The sequence below is a fragment of the Triticum dicoccoides genome, chromosome 6B (genome assembly GCF_002162155.2).
Source record: "Triticum dicoccoides isolate Atlit2015 ecotype Zavitan chromosome 6B, WEW_v2.0, whole genome shotgun sequence".
NCBI lineage: Eukaryota > Viridiplantae > Streptophyta > Magnoliopsida > Poales > Poaceae > Triticum > Triticum dicoccoides.
The window spans coordinates 43,804,503-43,820,583 of record NC_041391.1 but is presented as its reverse complement, the minus strand read 5'-3'; positions in this window follow the sequence as shown (position 1 = coordinate 43,820,583).

The window sequence follows — 16,081 nt, the reverse complement described above, 5'->3', positions numbered from 1 at the left end:
CACACACACAAACTAAGACTCCATCTCTCTCTCTCACTCTCTCTCTCTCTCACACACACTCACCACACACACTAAGACTCAATCTCACACACACATGCTCTAGGCGGAGCATTTGTTCCTACCACCCTTCATCCAACCTTACCCGTATGATAAACAATCACCTTTATTTACTTGCATAACATGGACATATTCTACTTTACTTTAGTAGTCAGCAAACTTATCATCTATATACCCTTATAAAAAAATGAGTTAGCGATGATGGTGTGCCTGCCATCTTGTAATACAGACCGTATGATCTATATCTGACGGATAGGAAGCAAACTATGATAATTTTACAAAAGATACCCGCACCTCTCTCCACATTATTATCTCCCGCAACCTCATTGCTCAGCAATTAAAAAAGGAATAAGTCTCTAGAACAATCTAGAATGCATGGTGGCCGCTACCGCCTGCCGGCGCCGTCCATCCCCATGCCTCCGCCCATTCCAACCACCAGTCAGCACCACGCTCCACTCCTCCTCGCCTTATCTCTCATCTTTCATTTTTTCGATGACATTCTCGAGATACCAGTTTTCCGATAAAATTCTCGAGATATCATTAGTTTTTACACATGGGATTACTCCTGCATGGGTCAATCACAACAGGTGTTTTGTAAAAAAATGCATATTGATGTTCCGTGCAATGCACGAGAATCTTGCTTGTAATTATATAACACAAATCACGAGCAGGAAGTGACATTTTTTTGACACAACCACGTTAACATGGCCACGTAAATCACGAGCAGGAAGGAGAAGGGAAGCGGGCTGTGGAGTAACGTTTTTTACGACAATTTCTTAGGAAACTGAGTGCAATAATTGAGTAGTTTTGCAAACTACCATTACTACTACACCTGAAACGGTTCAAAACCTATACTCCCTTGCCAGCACGCGCTTCCCGCGTGAAACGGTCAGCGTTGCCTGGAGCGTTAGTGCCGCATTAATGCCCGCCCAGAGCGGAGGCGACCTCTCACTGGTGCCGGCTTTGAAGTGGTGCGACGGTCGAGAGAGCACCGCTTGCCGGTGCACGCGACTGCTCCGTGTCGAGACTGGCCATAGGCCCTGTTTGGATCCATGGGTTAGAGTTAGTTTGAGCTAGTTGGGGCTTAAAATATCCAAGCATGATGGCTTAAATTGGAGCAAGTTGCACCGAACCCACCAAAAAAAACTATCCCACCCAAGAGGATCTAACTGGGGATAGTTCTCATTGGGACCACTGAAAAATCACTTTTCTCTCTCCATGAAGTGCATTTATTGTCAATCTAACCCTGTCACCCAAACACCTCTTTGGCTACAGTTAGTTCACGGTTAGTCATGAGTTAGTCTAACCTCTAGCTAAGTTAGAGTAGCAAACAGGAGCAGTATAGGACATGCAAGTTGCTCAAAGCATACAGGCGATTTTTTTCTTTTTGAAAACGGAATGTGAAAGGAATTTTTTTTAGAATGCTCTTGGCATGTTACTAACATGTGATAGTTAACCGACCTCAATAGACGGCAGAAACGCCAGCCCACCGAACATTGATAGAGACGAGGAGGGAGAAGCGATACAGGCTGCTGGATTACTAGAGATAGGTGTTGCACGGAAGCCAAGAAATATGGTGATAGCGTGCGTTAGCCATGTACTAGTATGATGTAACTACACTGGGCTGCCATGTTTCATACTCTTCCAGTCCACTGTGGAGATGATTGGTTAATTTTATATCGCTGAATAATATTAAATATTATGAGTGCAGACGCTCCACCACGAGGTTCCTTGCTCCTTCTCGATCGTCCGGAATCTATGTTCTTCCAGTCTATTTTTTACGTGAGCTTTGTTCATCCTTTTGCCAACACGCGAGACATCTAGCATCAAGGCGCATGTGTTATGCAACGATCGTTCCATCTATATGAAGAACACGTGGCACTGGAACTACGAGACAGACATGTACCCAGGAGTGGACGTACGAACCTGAGTAATGTAGCGCAGTAAGTGGAGTAGAAAGGCACAAATGGTATGAACATGCGTGGCATACAGGGTGTGTTTGGTTGCGTTCTCGTCTCAGCATAGTTGTTCCCTCTTCATGCATGCTCAACTCAACACCCCTCTTCATGCATGCTCTCTTCATGCATGCTTCTAGTGTATTTGTGCTAAACTAGTATGGACTCATGCACCCTCCATACACTCTACCAAACACCCAAAAGTAGGTTGAGAAGGGAACTCTTGGGCGGCATTTGTCTCTTACTACGTACTACCACTAAATGTTGTACGTGCAATGCACGGTGATGTTATGGAGTACGTGTCTAAGTACTGTACTACTACTATATTAGATGGAGGCACATATTAACTTTTATATTTGTTTACGTGTATACCCCGAGACCTTCCAACTAGACGTGTCTTTCTCTCCAGGTCGCACTTTGTATCGTTCATACTGCTAAGTACTACTAAGTGTGGTCTCTGGCCCAGAAGTGGAACAAGTGGAGACGCTCTACCATGCTGTTTTTTTACGCTGGGCTCTACCACGCTGTTCATGTCCCACTCCTTTCGCTGATGTGTGGCACATCCAGCACGTGCCGTGTTTGGCACCCTTCATCGTAAGAGTTGAAACGCTAGCATTCATCAGAAATAAAAAATTATTATAAATCGGCAGTGATACTATTTTTTTTGCGAACCAATCAGTAGTGATACTACCACGCGGTTTCCTTGCTCCTCAATATCGGAAAGAATACTTCCGTTCGCCAACATGTGGGATGTCGACCATCCGGGTCCACTTGCCATGCACGCAGAACTCCAAGGGAGAGTCACCCAGGTCGTCGCGCTGCAGTAACAATAACTAATGAGCCGTCAAATCACAGGCCCACTTCCCAGTTTGAAGTTGCTCGGACGAAGGAACCATCATGACTTCGTTGAATTCCGCTTCTTGAAGAAAACTACTGTACCAACAGTACTGCTAGCTACAGTCTTTACTCCAACAGAGGCCTCCTTTCATTCATAGGATAGGAATATGAAAATCATAGGAAGTGAGATGGCATGCATCTCAATTCCTATAGAGAAAGAGATGCCATTTGATGCATAGGATAGGAATTTTTCCACTTAGTCTAGGCTAATGTACTGGTAATTTGCTCTAAAAACTACAGTAGTAACTAGTAGTACTGGTACATTCTTGTACTCAGACACAGACACAAACACTAACTACTACTCCTAGTACTACTACTTCTCACATGCTGGCCAGACGCCGTCGTTCTCCTTCCCGGCTTTGTCGGCGACACCCCACCGTGCTTGGATCTCCGCCGACCTCTCCGCAGCAGCGCGTGCGTCCTTTTCTTTCTTGCGGCGGCGGGCCTCTCTTTTCTTGAGTGCTTTCTGACTTTTCCGCTCCCTCTGTGCGGCTTTGGCCGCCTCTTGCTCTACCGCCCATTCGGCCTTGGCATATTCAAATTCCTCCCACATAGTTGTGAGGTCGCGAGCGGCTATGAACTCGGCACGGCGGGATGCCATTGCTTCCTTACCATTTTGTGTGCGTTCGTGGGCGGCGAGGAACTCGGCGCGGCGGGATGCCATCGCTGCCTTACCAGTTAGTGTGTGGCGCGGTGGCATGAACGACGCTTGGTGAGAGCTCTGGGGTGGAGTGGCCGGACAACCGTATAGTGCATTGGTTTGTCAAGAGCTCAAGGACAGAAGACATAGCAAATTAGGATTCCCCTTCAATCCTGGTCAATTATTAACAAGTAAAATGCATTGGCGGTCATCGAAATTGTCTTGATAGCTCACTTTGATCATTGTATACGAGATATGGTGATTATACGGCCGCTGGCTCAGCGTATACCCCCTCCTTTCCGGTTTATAAGGCTCAATTCAAAAATCTCACCAACCAAGGTAGATGGTGAGTGATGGAATACTTTTTGTAGTTTGCAAAAGCACCTAATTAATGCTCTTGTTTTTCTCAAAAAATTATGCTTATCAATGCATTAATTGCAATGCATGCATGCATAAAGTACATGCATTGGTCAATTTTCTCTCAATACTTGCATGCAATGATTTAATGGACCTTGGAATCTGAACATGTGATTCGAAAAAACCAAATTGAGCCTTATAAAATGGAAAAACTAAAATTTTGAGAAAAGCCCTATAAACCGGAAAGGAGGGAGTAGCTCCGTATTTGTATGGTTGACCAGTCAAACAGTCCGCATGCGCCTGAAACGGTCACCTTCTCTCCAAAATGTCAATGCCGCATTCACTGGACTTAACTGCAGATGCAATTGGTGTGTCACTGATATGCGGGCCAAACGCCCATTGGGCCCACATGTCAGTCACCCAAACACATGTGTAGTTAAGTCAATGAAGCACCGTCCGCATTCATGCCCGACGAACCTACTCCAGCGACAGTTGTCCATCCGTCTGCCGCGGCTCATTGCCATTCACCCGCTATATTAACTTGAGCCCCAGCTCCCAGCCATAGCTAAAGACCCACACTTATTCTCCTCCGGTCCCTTCCTTCTGTCGGCACCACTTAGACCATGGCCTCGTGGCGCTACGAAGCTCTCTTGGACGTACTGTCGCAGGAGCAGACGAGGGACATCGGCGGCTCCGCTCCGGGCGCGCTCCAAAGCTCTCTTCGATGTACTGTCGCAGGAGCAAACGAACGAGATCGCCGGCACCACCCAGGCCGCCCTCCACCACCACGACCACGAAGCCGGCGCACGTGCGCGGGCGCAGCCGATAGCGAGGAAGAGTAGTACACGGTAGGTCGCCGCCGCTCTGGTCCTGGGAAGGCCACTGCTACTCCACTTAGTCGACGCCAAGCTTGGTGGGGTAAACATCGGCGGCCGATTAGCCGCTTGACGGCGATGTGGAGGCGGAAATCTTCATAACCTTGTGCTCCCACCGGAGGAGGAGGTTATCAAGGCGGATGAGGAGGAGGGAAAGGCAATGGCCGACTTTCTCGGGTTCATGGCCGGACTTGGTGGTCGGGCGCCGGCGATTGTTTAGATTAGGTTTATAGTAGGTTTAGTACGGTTTGTGTGAAATATGTAATGAATTTTGTCCAGTTTGTAGGAAAAGTTTTCGAAATGTAATGAATTTCATCCGGTTAATTTGAAATTTGCTTTGTTTGCATGAATTTCGTCCGGTTAGTTCATATAGTTGTCGAAAGGTATGCGGGAAGCATTAGATGGCATCCAGTCAGTGTAAATTTGTGGGCCAGCGCTGGAGATGCCCTAACTATCATGCTATAATCGCTAAGAATCCTCCATTATTTGGCAGGGAACAGTTATCCCTCGATCAAAATCAGATCCGGCGGTGTTTCGCACCCCTCCCGCATACGAGTGTAAACTCTTGCTTACATAAAAATGGAGCAAGTGGACGGCACTGTAGCACGTCATATCACTCGAACAAGCACCGCCCTCGTCATTTTGTTCTGGATTTCTATTGATCGATCGCGCGAAAATGTTACGCTTCGCAAGTTCTAAAGGAAAAGGTGGCACACTTACGACTCATACGCGTCGCAACCCCGACAGTCCGGCTCGCACGCCGCTCACCAAAGGGGACACGCGTTGTCTTGCAATTTCACTGACATGTGGGACCGTAATTGAATAAACCGTCGATAGCCGAAATCTAATCGTTCGGCAGGCGTCGGCTGAGCAGAGAGAAATGGGGGAGGGAGAAGAGATCGCCCACTCGCCGCGCACGGACTCCAAGAAATATATGGTGATAATGTGAGGTGGGCCATGCTGGAGCCCAGACCGCTTCCGGAGCCCGCTCTCACTGCCCTGGCCCCTCAAGGCGCCAGCTGCCCGCTGCATGCATAGCAAGTAGTCCCCTCTTATGTGGAGGAGAGAGAGGCATTGACAAAGTCAAGGAGTAACAATGGATACAATAGCTTTCATCAAAAATAAACAATGAATACTCGTTGGTCGTCCTCTATATCGGAAAGAATAATTTCATTCGCCGACATGTGGGACGTCGACCATCCTGGTCCACCTGCCATGCACAAAATTATCCTGGTCTACCCCGGTCGTATCGCAGGCCCAACCTTTCCCACCATAAGTTGTTCAGACGAAGGAACCATCATGACTTCGTTGAATTCCGCTTGTTCAAGAAAACTTACTGTACCCGCAATACTGCTACCACACGCGAAGACTGGACGGCACTGTACCACGTCATATCACTGAAACCCACTAGGCCAAACTAGCCCGCCTAGGACATCTATTTTGGAACGGAGGGAGTACGTCTCTGCACTGCTATGATTTTGTGTTGCACGTTCTCTATACTTTTTCTACGATTTTCCTACCCTATGACCAAATGAGGCCTGAATGTATGTCGACTATTGTCTGATCAATCGATAAGCCTACAATTTTAGGAGCTAGGGCTATCGGTCGATCGACGAGGGATAAGTATAAGCATACCACGAGCTCATCAGCCCCAACGTTTCTCTTCGGTAAGTGTTTTGCAAGTACTATAGCTCGCATGGTAGCTAGCCTACTAACACCAAGAATCATCAAACAAGCCCTGCTCATATGATAAACAGTTCAAACTTACATCTAAGCATGCCATATATTACATCAAAAGCTGGTGAGGATACATCTGTTTCCATAACTCGGAGAGGGTTCGCATGATTCACTGTCAAACAAAAGTAGCAAGATCCGCCCACACAAGACAGTGCACTGGCCCTAAGATGGTTTGATAACACGCATCGTTCAAGTAATTAAACACAGGGCAATGCAAACTACCCAGAAGGATTAGTGGGACCAACTATTTCTTGTCATCGATCTCTCGGGCAATGACCACAGCACGGACAGCGTCATGGGAATCGATTTCTGGGGCCATGTCCACAGGACTGATCGCGACATCGGAATCGATCTCTGGGGCGATGTCCACAGGATGGACAGCGGTATCGGATTCAATTTCCAGGGCGATGCCAACAGGACGGGCCACGACATTGGAATCATCAAGGACAACCACCGGCACCTGCACAACACTAACATATTAGCAAGCACATTGCAAATAATCTAAAAGCAAGCGCATTGCAAATAATCAAAAACCACAACTATGGTAATAAGCCATTATTTTTTACCTTGTGCAGCTCACTGGGGGATCTCATCCCTCCGGGGGCCATCTCCTCGTCCTCGATGGGGGCCATCACCTTGCCAGGGGAATACCGCTTCTCAACGGCGACTATCTCCTCAAACTCGGTCTTGAGCCTCACATAGGTGGTAATCAGAGCTCCTGGGGTAGGCACGGCGGGGCCCTTGCTGTTCTTCCAACTTTCTTTGAGGAGTTCGTCCTCCAACGTCCTCAACTCTTTGGCTAGTGCTTGTTTCTTAGAGTTCTTCGTCTCCATGGGTTGGCCCGCCAACATGGTCAACTCGTTGGTCGGTGCTCGCTTCCTGGAGATCGCTGTCTCCAGTGGGTTGTCCGCTGGCAACTCTTTGCCTAGTGCTCCAGGACCCATCAATGAACTGACAAACAAAAAGAAATCGAAAGGAAACCACAATCGCAATGAAAACGGGAAAATAATAGGATGTGAGAATCGGTCGGTGCTTCACAAAAAGAAGATTATTGGAATGAAAATATAGCAGCATAACTGATTCGCCCACCTTTCCTTCATCGGTAGAGAAGAAAAATGGCAGAAGTGAGTAGCCTGGAGTGAGGTTTTCTTCAAGAAAGGGAAAAAAGGGCTTGAACGAGCGTTCCAATGAAATGATGGTTGCTTCGTCCAGTCCGGCCACCTTACCACTTCTGGTAAAGGTATGGGTTTTGTGATATGACGGGTCATGACGGCCACATCGGGGTGACAGGTGAGTCTCGACTGTAGCACCTCGCTGTGATTTGGTGGATGGCACGTGGGCCCGGATGCTTTGAAATGTCATTAACTTGATTTTAGTCTCTTTAGTATTTGGATCCAAGCATGGATGAGGCTAACAAGTTTTAGTCCCACTACTTTTAGTCATGAGACTAAAACGTATCAAAGCACTCTCTCAATATTGTGCACCGCGACCAGGGCCGAGAGGAAAACGAGAGAACTACGTAATTAATGCATGAGTTTAATTAGGGTAGTTTTGTAAAGTACGAGATACATTCCTCCAATCGCAAAATCCCTTGGTTCATGAGACTTGAGATTTGAGCCCTATAAACCGGAGGGGAGGGGGTACTGCACACGGCGTAGTCTAGTCACTTGTTTTTTTTAGCCGAAGTCTAGTCACTTGTTGAAATCTCTAGAAAGGCAAATACTCACCTGTCTATACTACCTTGTTTCTTGTTTAGGCGCGGTGCATTAACTTCTACCTTGTTTCTTGTTTCTTGACATACGTATCAACCAATAAGAGATGAGAGGTGTGCATGCTTTTAATGACTTGCAATGGCTAGTTCATTGCATGGAATGCTATTAATTAGCAAATAAACATTGGTGACCCCAGGAGGAAACGGTGCTAAGCGCGTGGACCTATGCAGAATGAGTATCAACCAATGGATAATGGAGTTTAATTGTTAAACAATAGCAATTTTGTCTCATGCAAGAGCCTGGCTAGTACTCCAAGGAACCGCACCACGCGAGCGTTCGCAACTGCCATGTTCGGTTTGCACTTGGCTCTTTGCCTCTTTGAGAAGACGGACAATGATGTTACTCCTACTTCTACAGTATCGAATCCAGTGCTGCATGTCCGTCCACCTCATGCGGGAGGGATAGCGTGTAGCGAAAGCTTCTACTTACTGCGCCTGCCTTTGCATCCATGACAGGTGGGCCCAATAGGTGGTTGGCCCACCTGTCATGCAGCCCAAGGCAGGTGCAGTTAAGGCACCGGAGCTCAGTCCGCGAGGGAGAGGGCATCGTAGTAATCAAATTTCTCGGGCTTGTACGAGTTGACGCGACACATCATAGCACTGCATTCGATAAAAGTCTTTTTACACATTTCAAATGGGCTACTTCATATGTAGGAGCAAACTTATTCTGCTTCATATGCACTCCCTCCGTTCCAAAATATAAGTCTTTTTAGAGATTTCACTATGAACTGGAGTACATACAAAACAAAATGAGTGAATCTACACTCTAAAATATGTCTATATACATCTGTATGTAGTTTGTAGTGGAATCCCTAAAAAGACTTACATTTAGGAACGGAGGGAGTAGTCACTTGTTGCAATCTCTAAAAAGACTTATATTTGGAAACAGAGGGAGTACAACGCATGCATGCATGCCGTGACTTTCCTTTTGATACTTGCATGTGTTATTTGATGCGCCTTGCCAAATTTTGATTATAAATTTAACTAACCAAATTTTCATGCATGTCACAAAAAATCACTGGGCTGTTTGGATTGTGACTATATTTCTCTTATGTTGCCACATTATTTTCCCCACACTTGCCACACTTGCCTAACCTGAGTTGCTCAAATTGCTAGACACACTTTGGCTTGCCTAAGGGAATCTTGCCACAGTTTTTGTGTCTATGACATGTGGGGTTCACTGCTAATAAAAAAATTCTTGTCTTAGGTGTGGCTAATAAAAAAGACTTATATTTAGGAACGGAGGGAGTAGAAAATATAAATAATAATGCATGTTGGGGCAACCCACGTTTCCGCTAATTTTAGAAGTGGGCTTGTTCACAATTTTTACGAGGGGGTGGTTGTTCATTTAATGGAGGGACTTGTAGTACTACCAGACTTGAACGATACAAAGTGTGACCTGGCACACCGTAACACCACTTGGAACAAGCGGGTAGCTATCTCGAAAAACAATCAACAACTAAAAAAAACAGCGACCTGGCATGTAGTATAGTACATAATTTTAAACGATTGTTTTGATGGAGTGAAAAAGGAAAACTACCCCACTACTTATATATAGGACAGAGCCTCCGCGCTTGCTTGCTAGGGATGCTCTATTCACACACTCTCATCCTCTCCAGATCTAAACAAGATAGGGGTAGTAACACTGAATTTCTATCCTCACCCTTCAAAAAACACTAGCTTTCTATCCTCACCGCTGGTTACAGATCCGGACGTATCCCCCTCCGCCGGTGAAGGGGAGGAGGGGCAGCATTTAGGCCGTCATCGACAGCGAGGGAGGAGATCCACTGCCGGCCGCACCGTTATCTCTGGCCGCCTATCCACATCCCGACGACCTTCAGGTATATCTTCGTTCAAAACCGCCTTAGCTCTACTTCCCCAGCTCGCTACGTTGCTGCATGTGCATCATTTTCTACCTCTCAGCCCCTCATCCTTTTCATGTCCAACGTCACCTATTTTTTTTCTATTGTTAGAGGTAAAGCTACTTCATGGAGTCAAATCTTGTACTCCCTCCGTCCGAAAATACTTGTCATTGAAATAAAGTGGGGGTGGGGGAATTTAGTATGTACATCGGACTTGGTACAAACAGGAAGGAAAGGGGATGAAAGTAGTACAGACTGGTCATCCAACCGGTCTCTTGGTCGAAAAGGGAAATATAGGGGTAACGTTGTACGCAGTGGTATGACCAGGACTAGATTTGCTATCCACACATAGGAGTAGGTGGCTAGAGTGAACAAAAATGGGACCAACCCAGATATGTTTCTTGGATGTTTGTTTCTCGGGGCAACAAACTATGAATCACCACTTTATGCCCCTGTTTACGTACATGGTGTTGTACTGCTGGTGCACCCACTGTCCCATGCCCTTATACCAAATATTTAGGCTCTGGTCGGAATAAAGGGGCAAAAAACATAGGTGTTGATGAAAATAGAGGAATAGGAAAGGAATGTAGGTATAAAACTATGGAACAACAAACCGGAGGAAACTCTCAAGAGAATGTGTTCGGATGGACTATGAAATATACATATTTGTTTTTTTAGAGTAGCATGCTTGGCAGTATGAGATGCTATTTGTTTATTCAGCTGCACAATGACTACTCTTGTCCTCACCTCACGTACCACACATAGGTTGCTTTTTTTATTCCGGCAAACACAACACAGCAACCTGTCTAACGCATGGTAGCGAGTGCCTGCCTCGGGCTTCCGCCCAAAAAAATGAGCAGCGCGTGGATGTTTCTAATCCTATGCAAGCAGTACTACTAGATCAGCTTTCCTATGAAGCACTATTCACCTTTCCCGTGTTCCGAACGGTTGGAAGGGAAATAATACGGTAGGAATTGTGTTCCTACAAAAATCCTGCACCAAACCTGTGAACCAGACGCAGCCTTAGCTGTTCTTAATATAATGTCCCTGGTAACAATGAAGCCATGCCACTGTTTTTTCCTGTAATTGTTTGAGACTCTGACAAGTTTAGCCAAATGTTTTTGCCTGTAATTGTTTGAGACTCTGACTGTTTCCTCTGTGCCTTTTTGTGGAAACAGGGATATCCAATTCACCTGGTTGCTGTTGTGACCTTTTGGTGCACTGCACAAAACTCTTCTTAAAAGAAGTAACTTTTTTGCTGTTTAACTGGAATGTCACATGGAATAGTTGGTTCATTTTGGTGGAACTGCACAAAGGGAGATCTGTGTTCCAATCCTCATCATCCATATTGGCGCCATAACCTTCCTTTAGGTAAGAATGATATTTAATGCATGTGTTCATCTCTATTTTCCGACTACCATGAGAAAATAATGTTGTTTTTTACTAGTACACTTGTACTCCGTCACTGACAAAACCAATTCTGAATTAGAAGGCCTATCATGTACTTGGTTTCACCAACTGGTGAGGAGAAAGAGGAACATAGCATGAAGAGGAAGAAGAAGAAGAATAAACAGTGCCAAGGCGATCTTGCTGAAGCCAGAGGCCTCAGTCGAGGCTATTCAAGGGCTCAGGCAATGACTACCTTACATGTGAGATCATCCTCCAGGGAGCCCTTCCACTTATGTTGTCTCACTTAATTAATTAGGAGCACTTAAGTACCACTAATTTATTACTGCCTAATTTTCCTGTTGGAGTTAAACAAATCTTTAGTAGGACCCTATGCTGAATCATGTACGTGTGAATGTTTGTCTATGGAGGTGAATCATGTGGTGGAGCAGGGAGGGAATATTATTAGTGTCATGACATATTAGTGCTATTGTTTTGCATGTCAATTTATTGCCATTGGTTCAATGAGGCAATGTTTTGCGTATTTTCCATCATGAATTTGATGCTACTGTTTGAGTAATATGCTAATGTCTTCCTATCCTTTCTCACCAAGCTAATGAAGGTTTCACCTTGTTCCTACTTGTGCAAACAGGGATCATGTTGTGCCAATCATACATTTTAGTGGAACTACACAAGACAATACAATGAACTGTATCCCAGCCAGTGCTTTAACTCTGCTGGAAGTTCTTGATAATCATTTGATATAATCTCAGCACTGGTAAAAAAGAGTGATTTCAACCATACATTTGAAGTGCACAAAAATATATACTATTGTGTGATTCCAGTGAGTGCTTTATCATCTCTTATGGGACTACATGAATAGGCTTTTTTTCTCAGGTTGGTACGGGCCTAAGGCCTTCATCCATATTAGTTTGCTGTCATCTCTATTTGTATCGTGCTACTGTCATAAGAAACTCCTTTATCTTTGCACTTTTAAGTTTTGCAACCTATGTTAAATGGAAATGCTTTGAGTGTTGAGTTGAGCTAATTGGCACTGATTAAATAAACTAATACCTCTCTTTAAGCAAGACTACTATGTTGCTAACTTTACACATTAAGATAATGAGGGTGCTTCTATTTGTTAGTATATGTTTCATCAACTAGTCCCACTATTACAGTAATCTCACTCTCTCAATATATGTGCCAACAGGGATGCTCGATTTTGGTGGAACTGCACAAAAACTTTGGGTGCTTCATTGCCTCGACAGCTTCCATCCTTTCCTGTCAGTCGCTAATCTCCGCTTGCTTTCTTCCTTTGCTGTCAGTCGCTTGGCTTATCTCGGCTTCCAGTCAAAGGAAATAGTAATTGATATGCTACCTCACACAGGTTGGTACTGGTCTTTATCCTGATTATTGTGCCTGTCATATGTTTTGGTAATTTGGTATTGTGCTACTGTTTGCCGATTTCATAAAGGAGTAATTTGGAGCCTGAACTCGCAGGCAAATCATTACATCGGGTGATTTCAGTAGAACTGCACAAAATGATCAGATGGATAGGTACTTATGCTGCTGCTATGTACTCCAAAGTTCACTCAGACAAGCATCGATGTTGACAAGAAGTGCCTATATTCATTCGAGTATCAACCGGCGTCAACCAATTGTCAAACTCCAAGTATTAGGAGAGTGAACGCCAAAAATATTGCTTGGTGCATAGCCCAGAAAAACGCAGTCCAGTGTTTGGCCCCAACTTGTGCCTTTTGGTTATCGGCACATATGGTAGCGAACTATATGGCATGGAGTCTAAAGATTCCAGACAAGTTGGTTGACGCGTATATTCATCTGGGACTTAATCAGTCTGCATGCCAAGGATGCTCCATTTCAGTTGAACTACACAAAAAATTTGGGTGGTTCATTTTCTCAACCGCCTCCTTTCTCGTCTGCAATGTAGAATTTTGGCGAGATACATGACCAAGATGAGCCAGTAAACTAGTTGGATGAAAGTAGTGGCCAATTTCTCAAACCTCCGTCGGCACGAGGACACTATTTGAGGATAAACCTACAAGCAAAGTTTAGATTGTCTGTGCTGCCTCTTATGTACTCGAAAGTTTACTCGTACAAGAACTAATTTTAGCAAGAAGTACCTCTGATTGAACATCATTTACCAGTCTGTACCCTAGGTAATTAAAGTTCATCCATGGATCATATTGGCTGTGATCTCAATCATTTGGATGCATAAACATACTGAACATTTGTATATCTGAATCTTTTTGTGAATTATGTATGAATATTGTCGTGTGATCTATCAATCATTTGGATGCATAGATATGCTGAGCTTGTGTATATATGAATCTTTTGAGTTGTTGATAGTGAATGTTGGCTATGAATATGAACGTGTCCTGTGAACCTGAGTTTGATATGAATTGCAACAGAACCAGTTATAACCCTTCTCCTCCTCTCAATCTGCGACTCCACTGCTGCGTTTTCCCATCTCCGAGTCGTTCCCGTGTTCCCATCTCCTACTCCACTGCCTCGCTGTGTTCGGTGCGGCGTGGTCAACAAACGAGAGTCATCGGAAGAGGACTGTATGTGGAGAGCCTGACGGCTGGGACCCACGAGGTCCATGGTCGCACGCAAGGAAAGTTCCTCCTTATTAAGCTGAAAAAAATGTTTCCTCCACCTGACAGTTGGGACCCATCAGCTGTATCTTCGCACGGAAGGAAGTGTCTCCTTGTTTTGCGAAAAAAATTATTCATCCCGTTGACAGCTGGGACCCGTCAGATTTGACGGACTTGTGGGCCTGCTAAGCGGACGTGTACGCACGGCTTTGTCAACTTAATCAACAAATGATTCTAGTAGCTGGACCGTTGGATGTTAATCCAACAGCCGTGCTCCTTCTTCAACCTTTGTTCTTGCTCCTGTCTCCCGTGGGCGGCACCGCGGCTGTGCTGCCGTGCACCCGAACCAGTGAAGTTTCCCAATCCTCTCCATCTGCGACTCGACTGCCCCGTCTTCCCCATCTCCGGGTCATTCCAGTCTGGGTGCGCTCGACACGGTGTGGTCAACATGGTCAACAACCGAGAGTCATCAGAAGATGACTATACATGAGAGGCTGACAGTGGGGACGCACCATGCCCATGGACGCATGCATGCAACGGAATGCGGCAAGGTCAACATGGTCAAGGAACGACTTCCATCGAAAGTATACTGTACGTGGAGAGTCTCAGCTGGGTCCACGGCCGCAGCAAGTAAGTGCTTCCTTATTACACAGAAAATAATGATTCCTCCAACTGACAGCAGGGACCCACTGGACGGGCCACCGTATTTTGTGAAAAACAACGTTTGCCCCCTGACTGCTGGGACCCACCTAACGAGCCACCGTATTTCGCGAAAAAAACGTCCCCCCCGCTATCAACTCGGACCCACCGGAAGTGCCTCCTTATTACGCACAAGAAAAATGAATACTCCCCCTGCTAGCTGGGACCCACATTGGTGGGAGGCTGACTTGGGGGCCTACTAAGTTGACGGGGACGAAGGGCTTTGTCAACTTAGTCAATATGAACGACTCTAGCTCCAGTGACCGTACGATGTCCATCCAATGGCCCTAGTGCTTCTTCAACCTCTGGTCTTCTTGCTCCAGCCGCCCAAAGCAGCGCCGGTCGTGCCTCATGCTCCTGCCTTCCCTGGCCAACTGTGCTGCCGCGGAGGACTCACCGCCGCCTACTATTCCCACCGCTGGCCAGGCCCTGCGGCGATGGCGGCCTCACACCACACTCGAACCAGTGAACCCTCGTACTCCTCTCTGCGCGGTCTTCCACTGCCGCGTCTTCCCCGGCTCCGCGTTGTCCCCTTCCTAGGCCTCGCCGTCGACCACCACCGCGGTGCTCTCCGCGCGGCATGGTCAACGTGGTCAAGGAACGACTTCCATTGGAAGAGTACTGTACGTGGAGAGGCTGACAGCTGGGTCCATGGCCACAGCCCAGTTTTTTTGTGATTTGCCAAGTAAGTCGCTTTGTCAGGCCTGTTGGGCTGCAAATCTTTCAAGACGAGGAGAGCTTTCATTCGGCTGGCCGAGAAAATGGCCCATCATTAATGAGAAATGGGTTGTACATTTTTAAAACACATCAAAGCGGCAATTAGTTTCAAATATCTTTTTTTTCATTTTGAGATTTTAAATTACATTAATTTTTATGCATGGAGAATTTGTTGGATTTTATATTGATATACATTTAGTTTTAAATTCAGTTTGAATGTGAGTCAAAATTTTGGGATTAAAAACAGTTCGGACCGCACCAAAATATGCAAAATTTCGTATAATTTTTTAACCGTGGCCACAATATGGGCTGTAATGCTAACAAAAAAATGGGCTCCAAACAAAACCTTAAGAATTAGCAAATGGGCTGTAAATTATTAGAAATAATGGCAGATGGGATGTATGCTATTTTCCACAGATTTGAGGCTTTCCTAAAAAAAAAGGTTGACGCAGAAGCAGTGACTGTTGGATAGCCATCCAACGGCCGTCGTGCTTCTTCAATCTCTGCTCTTCC